General features: G+C 38.4%; 1 protein-coding gene across 5 annotated transcripts in view; it reads right to left on the bottom strand.

The window, feature by feature from the left end:
- Positions 1-17290, bottom strand: part of PIK3R3 (phosphoinositide-3-kinase regulatory subunit 3) — a 97978-nt gene that overhangs the window by 41590 nt on the left and 39098 nt on the right. Inside the window, exon 1 of one of the 5 annotated variants that reach the window (XM_065913893.1) lies at positions 5417-5436. The exons of the other annotated variants lie outside the window; for them this stretch is intronic. The gene's annotated coding sequence lies outside the window, so the exon portion shown is untranslated. Of the gene's footprint in view, positions 1-5416; positions 5437-17290 lie in introns of those variants that run through there. 5 annotated transcript variants of the gene reach the window in all.

Raw genomic sequence — 17290 nt, 5'->3', positions numbered from 1 at the left:
TGGACATGGAACAACACACTGGTTCCAAATAGGAAAAGGAGTACATCAAGGCTGTATATCATCACCCTGCTTATTTAACTTATATGCAGAGTACATCATGAGAAACACTGGGCTGGAGGAAGCACAAGCTCGAATCAAGATTGCTGGGAGGAATATCAATAACCTCAGATATGCAGATGACACCACCCTTCTGGCATAAAGCGAAGAAGAACTAAAGAGCCTCTTGATGAAAGTGAAAGAGGAGAGTGAAAAAGTTGGCTTAAAACTTAACATTCAGAAAACTAAGATCATGGCATCTGGTTCCATCACTTCATGGCAAATAGATGGGAAAACAGTGGAAACAGACTTTATTTTGGGGGGCTCCAAAATCACTGCAGATGGTGACTGCAGCCATGAAATTAAAAGACATTTGCTCCTTGGAAGAAAAGTTATGACCAACCTAGAGAGCCTATTAAAAAGCAGAGACATTACTTTGCCAACAAAGGTCCATCTAGTCAAAGCTATGGTTTTTCCAGTAGTCACATATGGATGTGAGAGTTGGACTATAAAGAAAGCTGAGCACCGAAGAACTGATGCTTTTGAACTGTGGTGTTGAAGAAGACTCTTGAGAGTCCCTTGGACTGCAAGGAGATCCAACCAGTCCTGGGTGTTCACTGGAAGGACTGATGCTGAAGCAGAAACTTCAATCCTTTGGCCACCTGATGCAAAGAACTGACTCATTTGAAAAGACCCTGATACTGGGAAAGATTGAAGGCAGGAGGAAAAGAGGACGACAGAGGATGAGATGGTTGGATGGCATCACCAATTCAATGGACATGAATTTGAGTCAATTCTGGGAGTTGGCGATGGACAGGGAGGCCTGACATGCTGCAGTCCATGGGGTCACAGAGTCGGACACGATTGAACTGAACTGGACATGAGACACTAGTCCTGACTGAAAGTCAGTTGATTTTGCCTTTATAATAACTATCAAGGGTATGTTTCATTCACATAAGAGTACTTGTTTTTCAATTTCTGGTGTTACCACAATGTAAACACACACCAGTTGACACAGGCTGACTTCTGCACTTGATACACTATTTTTTCCTTTCCCTACAGGATACAGAGTAAGTGTAAACGATGGTCAATTTTGATTTGCAAATGATGCTGAAATAACTTTGGTAGGGCTGGATGGTATTTTGTCAAATGGATGTCACAGTTAAGGAAAAGGTATTTTGCACTATGGTGCCATTTTCTCTAAATAAAAAAAAAAAGCAGCTCTTTAGGTATCTCCACAATGTTTTCATATTTAGTGGTCATATTAGGAAAAATGATAATCTACTGATCATTAGTAGTTATGTTTTGTTATGACTGATACTTTCTTTGGGAAAAACACTGTATTGAGTCTTTGATTTCAGGTGTAGCTGAAGATGTAAACATATCACATGATTCATTTAAATACAATGATGCCTCTGAAGCACTCAAACAACATTTGTTCTGTGTTTACAACTAGAACTACAGAAGAATATCTCTTCAAGTAAAATAGTTCTAAATTAGAAAAAAATAAAATACTAACTGAATTCTAACAGATGTACAAAAAACTTCTCTCTCAAAAGACAACATGAAGCCCCTTCACAAACAATTCAGTCCAAAAGCCATTAAGAAGGGGACTGGTCATGATAGCCAAGAGCTGGTGTCAGAGCCCAAAGCAGGTGAGGGAGGACTACGTCCTTGTACGAGGGCAGCAGCACAGCAAGGATATCAGAGGTCCGGCGGGGTGAGGAGGTAATCCTCACAAGGGCAGAGTGGCATAGTGTTGATGCTGAGTGACGGGCAATGGTCGGGGCCTGGAGGCACAGAGTGTTGGAGACCAAGCCAATTAAGGACACAGGCCTAGGAGGCAGGCATCCCAACACAGTGGACCAAAGCCAGATTAGGATGAAAGAGTTTCTAATTGGGTAGGGGAAGAGAGGTAGCAGGGGGAATGCAGCAATAGCCATGCAAGACTGGGTAAATACAGAGAAATGGGCCAGATATTAGGAAGCAAAACTACTAAAGATAATAGTCTAAAAAGGAAATTACAAATACAGAAAGGCAGGAAAAAAGAATGAACCCTCTGGTTAGGACTGCAATTTCAGCTATTGATGTGAACTCACGGAATTCAATACACAGACAGATGCATGTAAACGTCTATACTTACAGAAAATACAACTATTTCCTAGCTCTGTTCCCTAAGAGGTCCTGGGACCGGCAAAGTCCTAATATGCACACCCAACACCCAGCTCTTGGGTTCTAATGCCATTATCTACTAAAAGGAACCAGGGCTCTGTGGAGAAACGGCTGGGGTGGGGTAAACCAAGTACCAAATGAACCTGGAACATCATGTTGTGACAAAAAGTAACCAAATATTCAAAGAATGAGGGGCAATGACAAAACAACAAAGTAACCAGCTTGAAGGGGCTCCTACTACCCAATCTGGAATGATTGGAGCATCAATACAAAGAACAGTAGTAAGGGAATATAAACCAGTAAACAAAATAGGAATCCATGTGTCCACACAGATGTAAGCAAATAAATGAAAAAGCATAAAGATTAACACAGAAGCCTTATATAATTTTGAAGGCCTTCCCACAAATGCTTATTAATCAGGAAAGTAAAAAGATTAATATATATCCAACCTGGGCTGGTGATCTGTTTCCCTTGGTAGTATACTTGTTTCAATGCTATTCTCTCAGAACATCCCACCCTCGCCTTCTCCCACAGAGTCCCAAAGCCCAGGTTGGATGCATGAGACAAGTGCTCAGGGCTGGTGCACTGGGAAGACCCAAAGGGATCGGATGGGAAGGGAGGTAGGAGGGGGGATTGGGATGGGGAATACATGTAAAATCATGGCTGATTCATGTCAATGTATGGCAAAAACCACTACAATATTGTAAAGTAATTAGCCTTCAACTAATAAAAATAAATGGAAAAAAAAGATTAATATAATAGTGGAGAAACTTGGGAAACAAATCTTATTCAAGCAATCAAGGTAACTACCAACAGTAATGGTGAGATCACGCTACCAACAGGATGCACCAAGGACACAACAAATACACATAACTGAATCGAGTCCTAAGGAAACATCAGACGAACCAACCACACTTGAAAGATATTCTACAAAATAACTGGCTTGGAATCTTCAAAAACATCAAGGTCGTGAAACTCAAGAAAGACTGAGGGACTGTTCCAGATTGGGAAAAACCAAAGAATCATGCCAATTAAATACAATATGTGAGTCTGGATTGAATCTTTTTGTTATAAAGGACATTACTGGGACAATGGAAAAACCTGAATGGAATCTGAGGATGAGACGGTAATAATGCAGCAATGTTCATTTTCTGATTTCGATAGCTGTATTGTGGTTATGTTGCAGAAAGTTCTTATTTGTGGGAAATACAAACATGGACATCATAGACTATCATGTCAGCAACCTACTCTGAATGGTTTTAGAAAGCAAGTTATTTCTACTGTACATTCAACTTTTCTGTAAGTTTTAGATTGCTCAAAAACGTTTTTTAATGAACAAAAAAGTTAAAGATAATATTGTGGGGAAAGGGAAACAACACAAATATAAGAATGCAGTTGGTCCCCTTTCTCATACCATATTCAAATATTAACTCAAAACGGATCAAAAACCAAATATTAAGAGCCAAAACTACAAAACTTTTAGAAGAAAACAAGCTTAAGTATTCATGACCTTGGATTAGACAACAGTTTCTTAGATATGACACCAAAAGCACAAACAAGAAAAAATAAAGAAAACTGAATTTCATCAAAATTTAAAATTCTGTGCTTCAAAGGTCACCATCGAGAAAGTGAAAAGACAACCCACAGAATGGGAGAAAATCTTCACAAATGATATATCTGATAAAAATTGTATCTAGAACACATAAAGAACCCTTGCAACTTAATAACAAAAAATGACTAAAATTAAACATGGGCAAAGCATCTGAACAGACATCTCTCCAAAGAAGATATACAAATGGCTCACGAGCACATGAAAAGATATTCAACAGTATTAGCCATCAGGGAAATGAAAATGAAGCCAATGAAATACCACCTCATACCTACTTGGATGATTATAATCAAACAAACAGATAACAACAAATGTTGGTGAGGATGTAGAGAAATTGGAACTCTCAATACACTGCTGATGGAAATGTAAAATGATTCAACTGGCTGGAAAACAGTCTAGCAGGTCCTGAAAAGGTTAAATGAAGAGTCACCACATAACCCAGCAATTTCAATCCTAGCTACATATTTTAAATGAAAGAAAGCATAAAACCATACAAAAAACTGTATATAGATGTTCACAGCTGTATTATTTACAGTAGCCAAAAACTGGAAACAACCCAAATATTCATCAAAGGTAAATGAATATATAAAATGTAGTGTGTGTGTATGTGTGTATACATGTACATACAAGTAAATATTATTAGGCAGTAAGATGGTATAAAAACATGTTGTAACGTGGATGAACCATGAAAACGTTAGACTAAATGGAACAAAAAGCAATCATGAAAGCCATATATTGTATAATTCCATTGTCCAGAACATGAAAATATACAGCGACAAAGTACATGGTTGTGTAGTGTTCGACTAAAGCGGGAAAGGGAATGACAGCTAATGTATGCACGTTTCTTTGAGGGGTAATGAAAATGTTCCAATTGCTTGCAGTGATGGCTGCACAACTCTGTGAATATACTAAACACTACTGAATTATATACTTTTTAAGAGGATGAACTGAATGGTATGTGAATCACATTTCAAAAAAGCTGTTATTTAAAAAACAAACATCAGACTTCTAAAATGACTAGGTGGGGAGAGCTTGCTATAATCCATTCTTTTTTTCTAAGTAGCTACTTATTTATACCTATCTTCTTTGAAAGGAGTGTGGCATATAAAGGTAGATACAGTTGGAAATATAATTTTACAGAATTTAAAATTCTTCTACTTATAAGGATTAATAGTTTAAACCTGTGCTATACAAAAGCACTGCGCTATTACTATGAAAGGTACAAAGACAAGACACTCAAAAGAAATCTAGAGGCAATGACACTTAGAAACACATGACCATAATTCTCAGCAGAACAAGGCGAATACTGTATAAAAGGAAAAGTAAGGTGCAATGGAAACCCAGTAAAAGCAACTGAAACCAGCAAAAAGAACAAGTGAGTCTCTCCTGGGAAAAGTTCAAACACTGGGCTTGTCAAACCAAGTCCTCACTGAACTGAATGCCGTGACCAGCAGGGCCCAACAAGAACCAGTTTGGCCCAACAAGAACCAAATCACGAAAGGAACCACAAAGACTTGCTGCTGTCTGTATTCCTTCTCTGGGGGAGCTCTATACAGAACTGACTTGACCAGAAGCACAGGGAAGCTCCTACTTACAGACAATGAAAGTTCTGTGATAGTTCCACTACCAACAAACAGATAATGACCACGTCACATCTATTATAGATGGCTGCCCACAGCCTCCTTGAATCTTTTTCTCATCTGCAGAAATATAAGTAGAATGAAAAGATTACAAAGCTGTTTCTACATAAAGTTGCTAAAAGAACACAATAAGAAGGAATGAAATGCTGGGTATTTTTACAATCTATCAACCTTCCATACATATATAACAAGTATTTATTGAATACCTCCTATGTTCTAAGAGCTGGGAATATGGCAATGAACTAGATAGACACAGTCTTTATACTTATGGACTTTGTAATCCAAAAGGATAAACTTCAAGATAATTCATCACTACACCATCTTCTCACTGCTGATCATTCCATTATGTCCTCTGGAGCATCCTCCTGGATTATTCTCCCCATATTCTAATTAAATAAACTATTCTGTAACTTGAATGTCTTCCCAGAAAGTGTTTTTTCCCAATTCTTAGCCATCTCTGAAGTTTTGTACTCCCTAAAGACACTTCTAACCTTGCAGCTCATTCTTGTGGAAGGTTGCTCATTTTCCCACATCTTGTATACTCAAGCCCTCTGTTCTTTAGCGCTCAGTTTTCCCAGAAAGCCCTCTCTTCCTTCATCCATACAACTGACTTTTCCTTCACCTTCTTTTAATCTATACTCTCATCTACTCCCATAGCTTCTATAAATAATACCTATATGCTGATCCCAAAACAGTATTTCTAACTATAGCATCTTTTCTAAATTTCTAATTATCCGACAGAAGACACCTAACATGTGTCAAGCACTGTAGCAGGCACAGTGAATCAGAATAGTACTTTTCACACTTAAATGTGCTTATAAATCACCCAGGGATGCTGTAAAATATAGAACACTGATTGCTAGATATGGGTTGGAGCCTGGAATTCTGCATTTCTAGCAAGTTCCCAGGTAATGCCAATGCTGCTAGTCCAAGCTCTTCAGTAATAAGTAGCTTATAGATTCTCTTCGAAAGGTTTTTATGGAGCTAAAAAAAAAAAAGAAATTAGGCAAGTATAGAACAGTAGATAAAACACAGTAGATTAAATACATGTGATTCTTCAGTCCCTCTATTAATCATTTCAAATTGGCAATAAAATACATATTTTAAAGGTATAAGCACTCAATAGCAAAAGTGATCAGAGGAAACAACATCAGATGATAGCAACAACTTTTAACACATGAAGAGCAACCAAATGAATTTGACTTGGTAGATTGCAAAAAGCTGAAACCTAAGCCTGAAAAGAGAAAATCCAGTAAAAAAGGAATCACACCACTGTACTCTGTAAAGACCAGGACTTGGAGGCACACTGTATCTCTAAAGGGAAAATTGAGACAAGGGGCCAAAAATAGGAGAACTGACTGAAAGTGTACACAAAGAGCAGCTAGATCCCCAGTTTTCCTCCCCAGCCCCCATGCAATCAGACCCTCTCCCTCCTCCTACACAAAGGCTACCTGTCACTCATCAGTTCACAGAAACAGTTATAGAGGCTCTGGACTCAGGGAACACCAAGTGCAACTGGGTCAAGAGATAAGTCCTTTACTGAAAACAGCAAAGTTAAAGAAAAGTCTATCAAGTAGGTAGATTTCCCAAATCCCTTCCCCACCTCAGTTCTCTAGAACATTAGCCACAAAGCTTCTACCCCAAGGTATGAGTCAGGGAGATTTTTCTCTGGAGAAACTGACAAGACCTCAGCTGTGAAGCCCATGCTAGAGCCTCATGCTCCAGAACAAGAGAAGCCACCACAGTAAGAGAAGAGCCACAACTATTCTCACCACAACTAGAGAAGAGCCCCCATGCAGCAAGATCCAGTGCAGCCAAAAATAAATATAGATAAAATAAAATTTTAAAAATAAATAACTAAAATAAGATGCTCTTAAAAAAAAAAAAAAAAAGATATTAATCATCTTAACACCTTTCAGTGAAGGCCTCCAGTTACTATGTCCTTCCTATTTACATGGAGCTTCAATACAGCTATTCAGTATCTCATTCTTAAATAAGAACAAACTCTTTAGGGACTTCCCTGGCAGACCAGTGGTTAAGACTCTACACTTCCACTGCACAAGTTCAATCCCTGGTAGTGGAACTAAGATCCCACATGCCACATGGCACAATCCCCCCAAAAAAGAGAGAGCGAGAGAGAGAACAAAGTCTTTAAAAATCTAACATGCTATACAAGGACAAATCTTGAAGACACATCTTCATGAAGATATGAAGAACCCTGAAGAAATAAGCCAGTCACAAAAGCACAAACATTGTATGATTCCTCTTATATGTGGTGCCTTGAGTAGTCATATTCACAGAGACAGAAAGTAGAATACTGCTTGCCTAGGCTGATAGGGCGGAGAAGGCAATGGCACCCCACTCCAGGACTCTTGCCTGGAAAATCCCATGGATGGAGGAGCCTGGTAGGCTGTGGTCCATGGGGTCGCTAAGAATCGGACATGACTGAGCGACTTCTCTTTCACTTTTCACTTTCACACACTGGAGAAGGAAATGGCAATCCACTCCAGTGTTCTTGCCTGGAGAATCCCAGGGACGGGGGAGCCTGGTGGGCTGCCGTCTATGGGATCACACAGAGTCGGACACGACTGAAATGACTTAGCAGCAGCAGCAGCAGGCTGACAGGGAGGGGGAATGGGGAGCCAGTGTTCAATGGGTACAAAATTTCACTCAGGTAAGACGAAAAAGTGCTGGAGGTGGATGACAGTGATGGCCGCACAACAATGTCAATGTACTTAATGCCACAGAACTGCACACTTAAAAACTGTTAAAATAATAAATTTTACATTATGCATATCTACCTCAGGGTTTTTTTAAAAAAAAATAAAAAACCATGAGACATATAAGAAAAGTCACCAACATTAAAGAAGACCATAAATAAATAAATAAAGGAACTTAAGTGTAAACCAAAAATTCAAGAATAAAATTTCTACAGACCAAAAAAGTATATCAGGAATACAAAAGGAAATACTGCATCTATGAAATACAAACAAGATCTATAACAAAGTAACATTAAAGAACAAGAGCCCTAACATACTAAAATGATAAGAATTTTTTAAAAAAAACTTTAATTGACAAGCTAGCAAATAAAGTTAAGAAAATGTCCCAAGAAGCAGAACAGAAAGAGAAAGTAATGAAAAATAGGAGAAAAGGCAAGAGAATTAGAGAATAAACTAAAGACCCAAAACGGAATTAAAAGAAGTTCCAAAAAACAGAAACATTTAAAATAAGTAAGAAAAAAACATTCTTAGAAATGAAGGACATACACTTCCAAAGGGAAAGTGCCAAGAATGCCAAAAAATGAATGAAAAAGATCCACATCAAGGTACAACTCAGTGAATTTCACTTAAGCAATAAAGAGAAGATCTTAAAAAAAGAAAAAAAGAGAAGATCTTAAAATCTATCATAGCAGGGTGGGGTGGGGGTAGGGGGAAGGCAGATCACAAGGAACTAAAGCCTGGAATGTCTTTGGATTCCTCAACAGCAATATTGCAAATTAACAATACTGGAAGGAAAACCTTCAAGTTCTAAAGGAAAATGGTTTTTCAACCAAGAATTATATATCCTGCCAAATTATCAACTACACATGAGGGTAGAATTGTCATTTTCAGATATACAAAGTCTCAGGAAACTTCTCTTAGCACCTTTCTTAAGAAGCTCCTTTACAATGTCCTCTACCAAAATGAAGAAATGAGCCTAGAAGAAAATGGTGTAGGATTCAGGAAAATGGACACCAACACGTGAGAGAAGCAAAAGTAATCACTAGGATAACAAGAGTATCAGGATGATAGCTGAAAACAATAACTGGGATTCTAGCAAGAGAACAATGGGGGACTAAGGAGGCGTATTGAAGGAAAAAATTAAAATAACAGATTAACCCATGTTTAACCCACTGTGATGAGTTTTATAGTTCTGTCATGGAATACGAGAATAACACTGTCATAAGCACATAAAAAGAATCCAGCAAATGTTTAAAAACTAAGGCAATAATTAATTCCAAAAAACATATAATAAAATATAATCGTAACATACAAATGACTTGAACACTACTTAGTGTTCAAGTTCATAGTCATAATAGTGTAAACACTAAAAGATAATTTAAGAAACAATTATAACTGTGATATAACTATACTGGAAAACGGGTAAAGGGAAAATGTGTGTATGGTGTTTGTTGTTGTTCAGTCGCTCAGCCATGTCAGACTCTCTGTAACCCCATGGACTGCAGCATACCAGGTTTCCCTGTCCCTCAGCGTCTCCCAGAGTTTGCTCAAGTTCATGTCCATTACACTGGTGATGCCATCCAACCATCTCATCCTCTGTCACCCTCTTTCTCCTTCTGCCTTCAATCTTTCCCAGCATCAGTGTCTTTTCCAATGAGTCAGCTGTTCGCATCAGGCGGCCAAAGTGCTGGAGCTTCAGCTTCAGCTACTATATTTTATCAACTATGCATTCAAAATAATTTACATCTGCTTTATTTATACAGCAGAAATACTTTGTGCTCCTGCACATCTCTTTCAAACTCTGCATTCAGTATATCACATTGGTAGCTTGAAATCAGCCCCAGGAGTATCTATTCTAGAATCAACAAATACTATAAATCAGAGCTTGATTTACTGTTGTACTGATTGTCTACCAGTGGTCAGTACATTATGGCCCTTTGCAAATTTTTGTACAGTGCAAAGAATGGATTTTTATATATTTTTAACAGTTGGGAACACACACACACACACACACACACACACACACACACACACAAAACAACCAGGCAACAGAGACCATAAGTGGCCTACAATGCCTAAGGGCTTCTCCAATGGCTCAGTGGGTAAAGAATCCACCTGCAAGGCAGGAGACACAGTAGCCACGGGTTCAATCCCTGGGTCAGAAAAATCCCTTGGAGTAACCCACTCCAGTATTCATGCCTGCAGAATCCCATGAACAGAGGAGCCTGGCAGGTTACAGTCCAAAGGGTCTCAAAGAATTAAACATGACTGAGCAACTAAGCATACACAATGCCTAAAGCATTTACTACCTGGCTCTGAAAAAGTATGCCCATCCCTGATCTAGACTTAAGAAAGTGATAAAAAAAAATGTTATTTCAGTGTAATAATCTTAACTCCATGGGTTGCATCTTCAGTGTAACAAGAAATCAGATATTCAAAAACAAATGTACCTTCCTCACCATACCTGCTCCTCCTACCTACTCTATGCATTTGTCAAAACTCAGAACTGTACACCAAAAAAAGTAAATTTTACTATATGCAAACTTTAAAAAATTTTCCTTAAATCATAGAACTTTTAAAATGAAGATGCCTTGGTCCAACTCCCTAGAGATTCTGAATCTGTTGATCCAGAATGAGACCTGGGCATCTGTGTTTTTTAAACACAACTGGCAATTCTGATTAAAGAACCAAAAAAAAAAAAACCAAACAAACAAACCAGAAACAAACTAGGAAGAGAACCCCAGTCCTAATCTCATAAATGCACTGACTTCTATTCTCTACAGTTTTCTTACTTGTAAAGTCCAGTTCTCCCCGTTCTTCCACTTCTATGAGATTTCCAATTCCTTGAACTCATTACTTTTGATACAATGCTGGTATTCACTCCCTCTTGATCTCAACTAATACTCTCATCTCTTTTATTCCTCCTATTCTCCTAAATGCACCTGCCTGGCAAGACCCCTATCATAGCTCAATCCACTTTCGTGCTTTTTCTGCTCTCTCCTTAGGCTGCAAGACAGGGAAAATGGTGACACATTTTCTATTTGGTTTTACTAGTAATGATCTCCAATCACACACAGAACCCCTCAATGCAATCCAAAAGACTTTCCCTAGATTTGCCTCTTTCTCACTCTTCACTATGGGTATTTTAAACCTCCACCTTCCTCAAACATCATATTCCACCTCTCTTCACTCATTTTTTGGTAGACCTATATAACAGAAACAATAAACATATACTATAAATATATGTTATATATTAACATATATGTTGTATATTATATATTACAATATGTTGTATATTAAAAATATACTATATAACAGAAAAAATAAACATTGTGAACTGAGCTACTTCAGTTTCCTGCCATTTACCTATAAATATATATGCATCTATACCCATTCTTTATCTAAATTAGTCCTTCTACCTAATACTCCAGATCTCATCTCCTTTTACCACCAGAGGGACAACAGTTCTCCCACATCCTCCCACACCCTATTCCTACTCTCTAGTCTCTCATGCTTTACTGGCTCCTTTCCTACAAGCTCATAAATACACCCAAATCTCTCAGCTACAGGCCTCCTGACACAACTGGTTCTTCTGAGGTTATAAACTCTTTTGAAAAGCTGATGAAACCTTTAAGACTTCTGTCCAGAAGAAAATAACACACATACGCAGTGTACATATAATATTGATGGAGGGGGATCCATAAATCCCAGATTAAGGATTGATACCCTACAACTTCTCTTTCTACCCAACTCTTATCAAAGACCTGCATAGTACCTATGTCTCCATTTAAATTTCCTCTTGAATGCATCGCAATCCTGCCTCCCAACCTCCCAACTCCACTGAAACATTTTTGCCCAAGGCAGTGACCTGATTGCTAAATGTGACAGACAGTTTTCATTCCTTATCTGCAGCATCTGATACTGCTAATAATTCCCTCCTCTTTGAAATACCCTCTTTACTCAGCATTAGAGACCCTATACTGGCACGCTTTTTCTATCTCTCTGGTCATTCTTTCTAAACCTGTTACTGGCTCCTTTGCCCAGGCTAGCTGCCTCATCCATCCCACCACTCTAGACCAAGACATCACAAACTGGCGATCCACAAGGCTGACTTTAGTGGTCAGAACTGTATTGTTTTGACCTTACAATTAGTATTTCCCTCCCAACTCTACTCCCAGAGTGTTTTGATTTCCCAACACTTAAAAGTTAGGGAATTCTGCATCAAAATCTGAGCCACAGTCAGTTCCCGGTCTTGTTTTTGCTGAATGTATAGAGCTTCTCCATCCCTGGCTGAAAGAATATAATCAATCTGACTTCAGTATTGAATATCTGGTGATGCAAAGAAATAGAGGAAAATAATAGAATGGGAAAGACTAGAGATCTCTTCAAGAAAATCAGAAATACCAAGGGAACATTTCATGCAAAGATGGGCTCAAGAAAGGGCAGAAATGGTATGGACCTAATAGAAGAAGATATTAAGAAGAGGTGGCTAGAATACACAGAAGAACTATACAAAAATGATCTTCACGACCCAGATAACCACAATGCTGTGATCACTGGACTAGAGCCAGACTGGAATGTGAAGTCAAGTGGGCCTTAAGAAGCATCACTACAAACAAAGCTAGTGGATGTGATGAAATGCCAGTTGAGCTATCTCAAATCCTGAAAGATGATGCTGTGAAAGCACTGCACTCAGTATGTCAGCAAATTTGGAAAACTCAGCAGTGGCCACAGGACTGGAAAAGGGCAGTTTTCATTCCAATCCCTAAGAAAGGCAATGCCAAAGAATGTTCACACTACCACACAACTGCACTCATCTCACATGCTAGCAAGGTAATGTTCAAAATTCTCCAAGGCAGACTTCAGCAGTACATGAACCATGAACTTCCAGATGTTCAAGCTGGATTTAGAAAAGGCAGAGGAACCAGAGATTAAATTGCCGACATCCACTGGTTCATAGCAAAAACAAGAGAATTCCAGAAAAACATCTACTTCTGCTTTATTGACTGTGCCAAAGCCTTTGACTGTGTGGATCACAACAAACTGTGGAAAATTCTTCAAGAGATGGGAATACCAGACCACCTGACCTGCCTCCTGAGAAACCTGTATACAGGTCAAGAAGCAACAGTTAGAACCAGACATGGAACAACGAATTGGGAAAGGAGTACATCAAGGCTGTATATTGTCACCCTGCTTATTTAACTTCTATGCAGAGTACATCATGAGAAACGCTGGGCTGGAGGAAGCACAAGCTGGAATCAAGATTGCTGGGAGAAATATCAATAACCTCAGATACACAGATAACACCACCCTTATGACAGAAAGCGAAGAAGAACTAAAGAGCCTCTTGATGAAAGTGAAAGAGGAGAGTAAAAAAGTTGGCTTAAAACTCAACATTTAGAAAACTAACATCACGGCATCTGGTCCCATCAGTTCATGGGAAATAGATGGAGAAACAGCGGAAATAGTGACAGACTATTTTTGGGGGCTCCAAAATCACTGCAGATGGTGACTTTGGGCATGAAATTAGAAGACACTTGCTCCTTGGAAGAAAAGTTATGACCAACCTAGACAGCATATTAAAAAGCAGAGACATTACTTTGCCAACAAAGGTCCATCTAGTCAAAGCTATAGTTTTTCCAGTAGTCATGGATGGATGTGAGAGTTGGATTATAAAGAAAGTTGAGTGCCGAAGAATTGATGCTTTTGAATTGTGGTGTTGGAGAAGACTCCTGAGGGTTCTTTGGACGGCAAGGCGATCAAACCAGTCAATCCTAGAGGAAATAAGTCCTGAATATTCATTGAAAGGACTAATGCTGAAGCTGAAGCTCCAATTCACTGGACACCCGACACAAAGAACTGACTCATCAGGAAAGACTCTGATGCTGGGAAAGATTGAGAACAGGAGAAGGGGATGACAGAGAATGAGATGGTTGCATGGCATCACCGATTCAATGGACATGAGTTTAAGCAAGCTCCGGGAGTTGGTGATGGACAGGGAAGCCTGGCGTGCTGCAGTCCATGGGTCGCAAAGAGTCGGACATGATTGAGCGACTGAACTGAACAGAAATGACATCAAAATCTTAATCTCAGGCTTCTCTTAAAAAACTGAAGGTCTGAAAATCGTAAACCCATATTGCCACAAAGCAAAAATTACTCCCTAGGGTCTCCCAAGATACCTAAGGCTAAGTATCAGCTATCATTTTGATTTTGCCAGTGTAGCACATGTTTAAAATATATAGTCTGCTGCACTCATAGCTACCTGTATACAGTCCAGGGACTGAACCCAGGACTCCCACATTGCAGGTGAATTCTTTACCATCTGAGCCACCAGGGAAGCCCTCCTGGTATACTAATTCACCCTAAGTCTATCAAAGCAAACAAACACTACAAATCTTGCTGTACAGAGCTTAATGAAAAATATTGGGACCAAAATGCCTCTCCAGTGGGGACATATGCCAATATTCACTGTTTACTTACTATATGACAAGCATTGTTCTAAGTGCTTTACATATACTAGCTAATCTGACCCTCACAATAATCTTATAAAGGAGATACTATTATTATACCCCACCTCGTTACAAATACAAAACTGAAGCACAAAAAGATTAGATAGCCCATGCCCAACTAATAAGGGTTGGAAGTGAAGTGAAAGTCACTCAGTCGTATCCAACTCTTTGCAACCCCATGGACTATACAGTCCATGGAATTCTCCAGGCCAGAATACTGGAGTGGGTAGCCTTTTCCTTCTCCAGGGGATCAAACTCAGGTCTCCAACCCAGGGATCAAACCCAGGTCTCCTGCATTGCAGGCAGATTCTGTACCAGCTGAGCCACTAGGGAAGCCCTAATAAGGGTTGGAACTACATTTTAACCACTTCAAAGACTACCTCTTTCTTATACAGGAAGGAATGATCCTTTCTTAAGAAAATAATCTGCAACATGCTTTGGGAGATGATTTTGAATGAAAGTGGTCATCCCTTCATAAATCAACATACTAAATAAATAAAATAGAAAAATGTTTAAATGCAAATGCCAAAATGAAGTTTTGATACTATAAGCATGCCATGAGCAATTCTTACTGGACAGAGAATAAAAACTTAACATGAAATGGCATATACACATATTGAACATAAACTTTTAGATTAACATAAGGACATTTAAAAGAATTCGATATTATCCAACAAATTTCTTTCTGTGTAACAGAAAATGCTGCTTGAAAGCCTTACTAAATTGTGGCAACTGGTAACAAAGAACATTCAAACCAAGTGAACTGAGCATTCTAAGAAAATTAATTCATGGTTAATGTATAACAAAGAACTGCTAGAATATAGAACAAAGCTACTGGCCTATGAATCAAAGGACTTGGGTTCTAATCCAGGATTTGCCACAATCGTGACCAAAAAGGGCCTTAGAGCCAATGGCAGTTTGTTTTTGGCTGTTGGGCAGTCATCTGCCCTCCCTTGGTAACAGTACTGCATTTTCACCTGGTAGAATGACTCCTTCCCTGTACATGTCTTGGTAAGTCAAGGCTTCCTGTTATCCCCAGGGCTAAGGGATTCAGGGATGGACACATAATCTGAATAAAGCAAACTGAATCTCTTCTCACAGGATTTTGAAACCTGAGTAAAATGACATAAAAGCTGTATGGGACTGGAGGTTCTAGCCAGAAATTAGGCAAGAAAAAGAAATAAAAGGCATCCAAGTTGGAAATTAAAAAGCAAGAGAATACCATGGTGGTCCAGTGGTTAAGATTTGGTGTATTCACTGAGATGGCCTGGGTTCAATCCCTAATCAGGGAACTAAGATCCTGCAAGTCAGGCAGCACAGAAGAAAAAAAGGCAAAACTACCTCTATTTGCAGATGACATATTCTAAATATAGAAAATCTCAATCAAAAATAAAACAGAAAACTACTAGAGCTAATAAACAAACAACTCAATCTGAAAAATAGGCAAAGGACATGAATAGATATTTCTCCAAAGAAGATATACAAAAGACCAATAAGCACATGAAAATATTATTATTCATTATTAGGGAACTAAAAATCAAAACCACAATGAATTATTACTTATCCATTAGGATGGCTATTTTCAAAATAACAAAACAGCAAGTGATGGCAAAAACCTGAAGAAGTTGGAACCCTGGTACACTGCTGGTGGGAATGTAAAAATGGTACAGATGCCGTGGTTCCTTAAAAAGTTAAACATATAAAATTACCAGATTATCCAGCAATTTCACTTCTAGTTATATACTCAAAATAATTCAAAGCAAGGGCTCAAACAGATACTTGCACACCAATGTTCATAGTAGCATTATTCACAATAGCCAAAGACAGAAACATCCTGACTCCATCAACAGAAGAACAGACCAACAACGTGTGGTATACAAATAAAAGGAATATTATTCAGCCTTTAAAAAGAATGCAATTCTGATGCAAGCGACAACATGAACAAATCCTGAACACATAATGCTAAGTGAAATAAACCAGACAAAAAAAGATAAATACTATTAACTCAGCTTAAATGATGTACCCAGCAGAGGTAAATTAATAGAGACAAAAAGTAGAATAGAAGTTAGCAGGAGCTGTGGGATAGGGAGAATGGAGGAATTACTGTCTAAAAGGTACTGAGTTCCTGTTAGAGATGATGACAAATTCTGGAAATGGATAGTGGTATTGGTTGCACAACATCAAGAATTTACTTATGCCACTGAACTGCATACTTAAAATGGTTAAAATTATAAATCTTATATTTTGTATATATTAGAACAATTTTGTTACCTGCACAATCATCATCTTTTCCTTTTGTGTTTTCCTACGCAGTACCAAATAAATGGCTAAGGTGATTCCTACTAAAATCGTCATGACATAGAAAAAGCACTCTTCTCCTGATGGATATTGCAACAGTTTTCAAAGTGTGTTCCACAAACTCTCAAGAGCCCCTGAGACTTTTTTCAGGGAACATAAAAATCAAGACTATTCTCATATTAGTATTTCCTTTTTTACTTAGTTATGGTTCACTGAAGAGTGTATAAGTACACTCAATAAAGGATAAATAAAAGCAGTGGAATCAAACTGTACTATTTTATCAGTCTAGTCACTCAATTCTTTACT

This window comes from Muntiacus reevesi, chromosome 1, assembly GCF_963930625.1.
Source record: "Muntiacus reevesi chromosome 1, mMunRee1.1, whole genome shotgun sequence".
In the NCBI taxonomy this organism is placed as follows: Eukaryota; Metazoa; Chordata; class Mammalia; order Artiodactyla; family Cervidae; genus Muntiacus; species Muntiacus reevesi.
The sequence above is the reverse complement of the archived record's forward strand: the minus strand, read 5'-3'. Positions and strand labels throughout refer to the sequence as shown.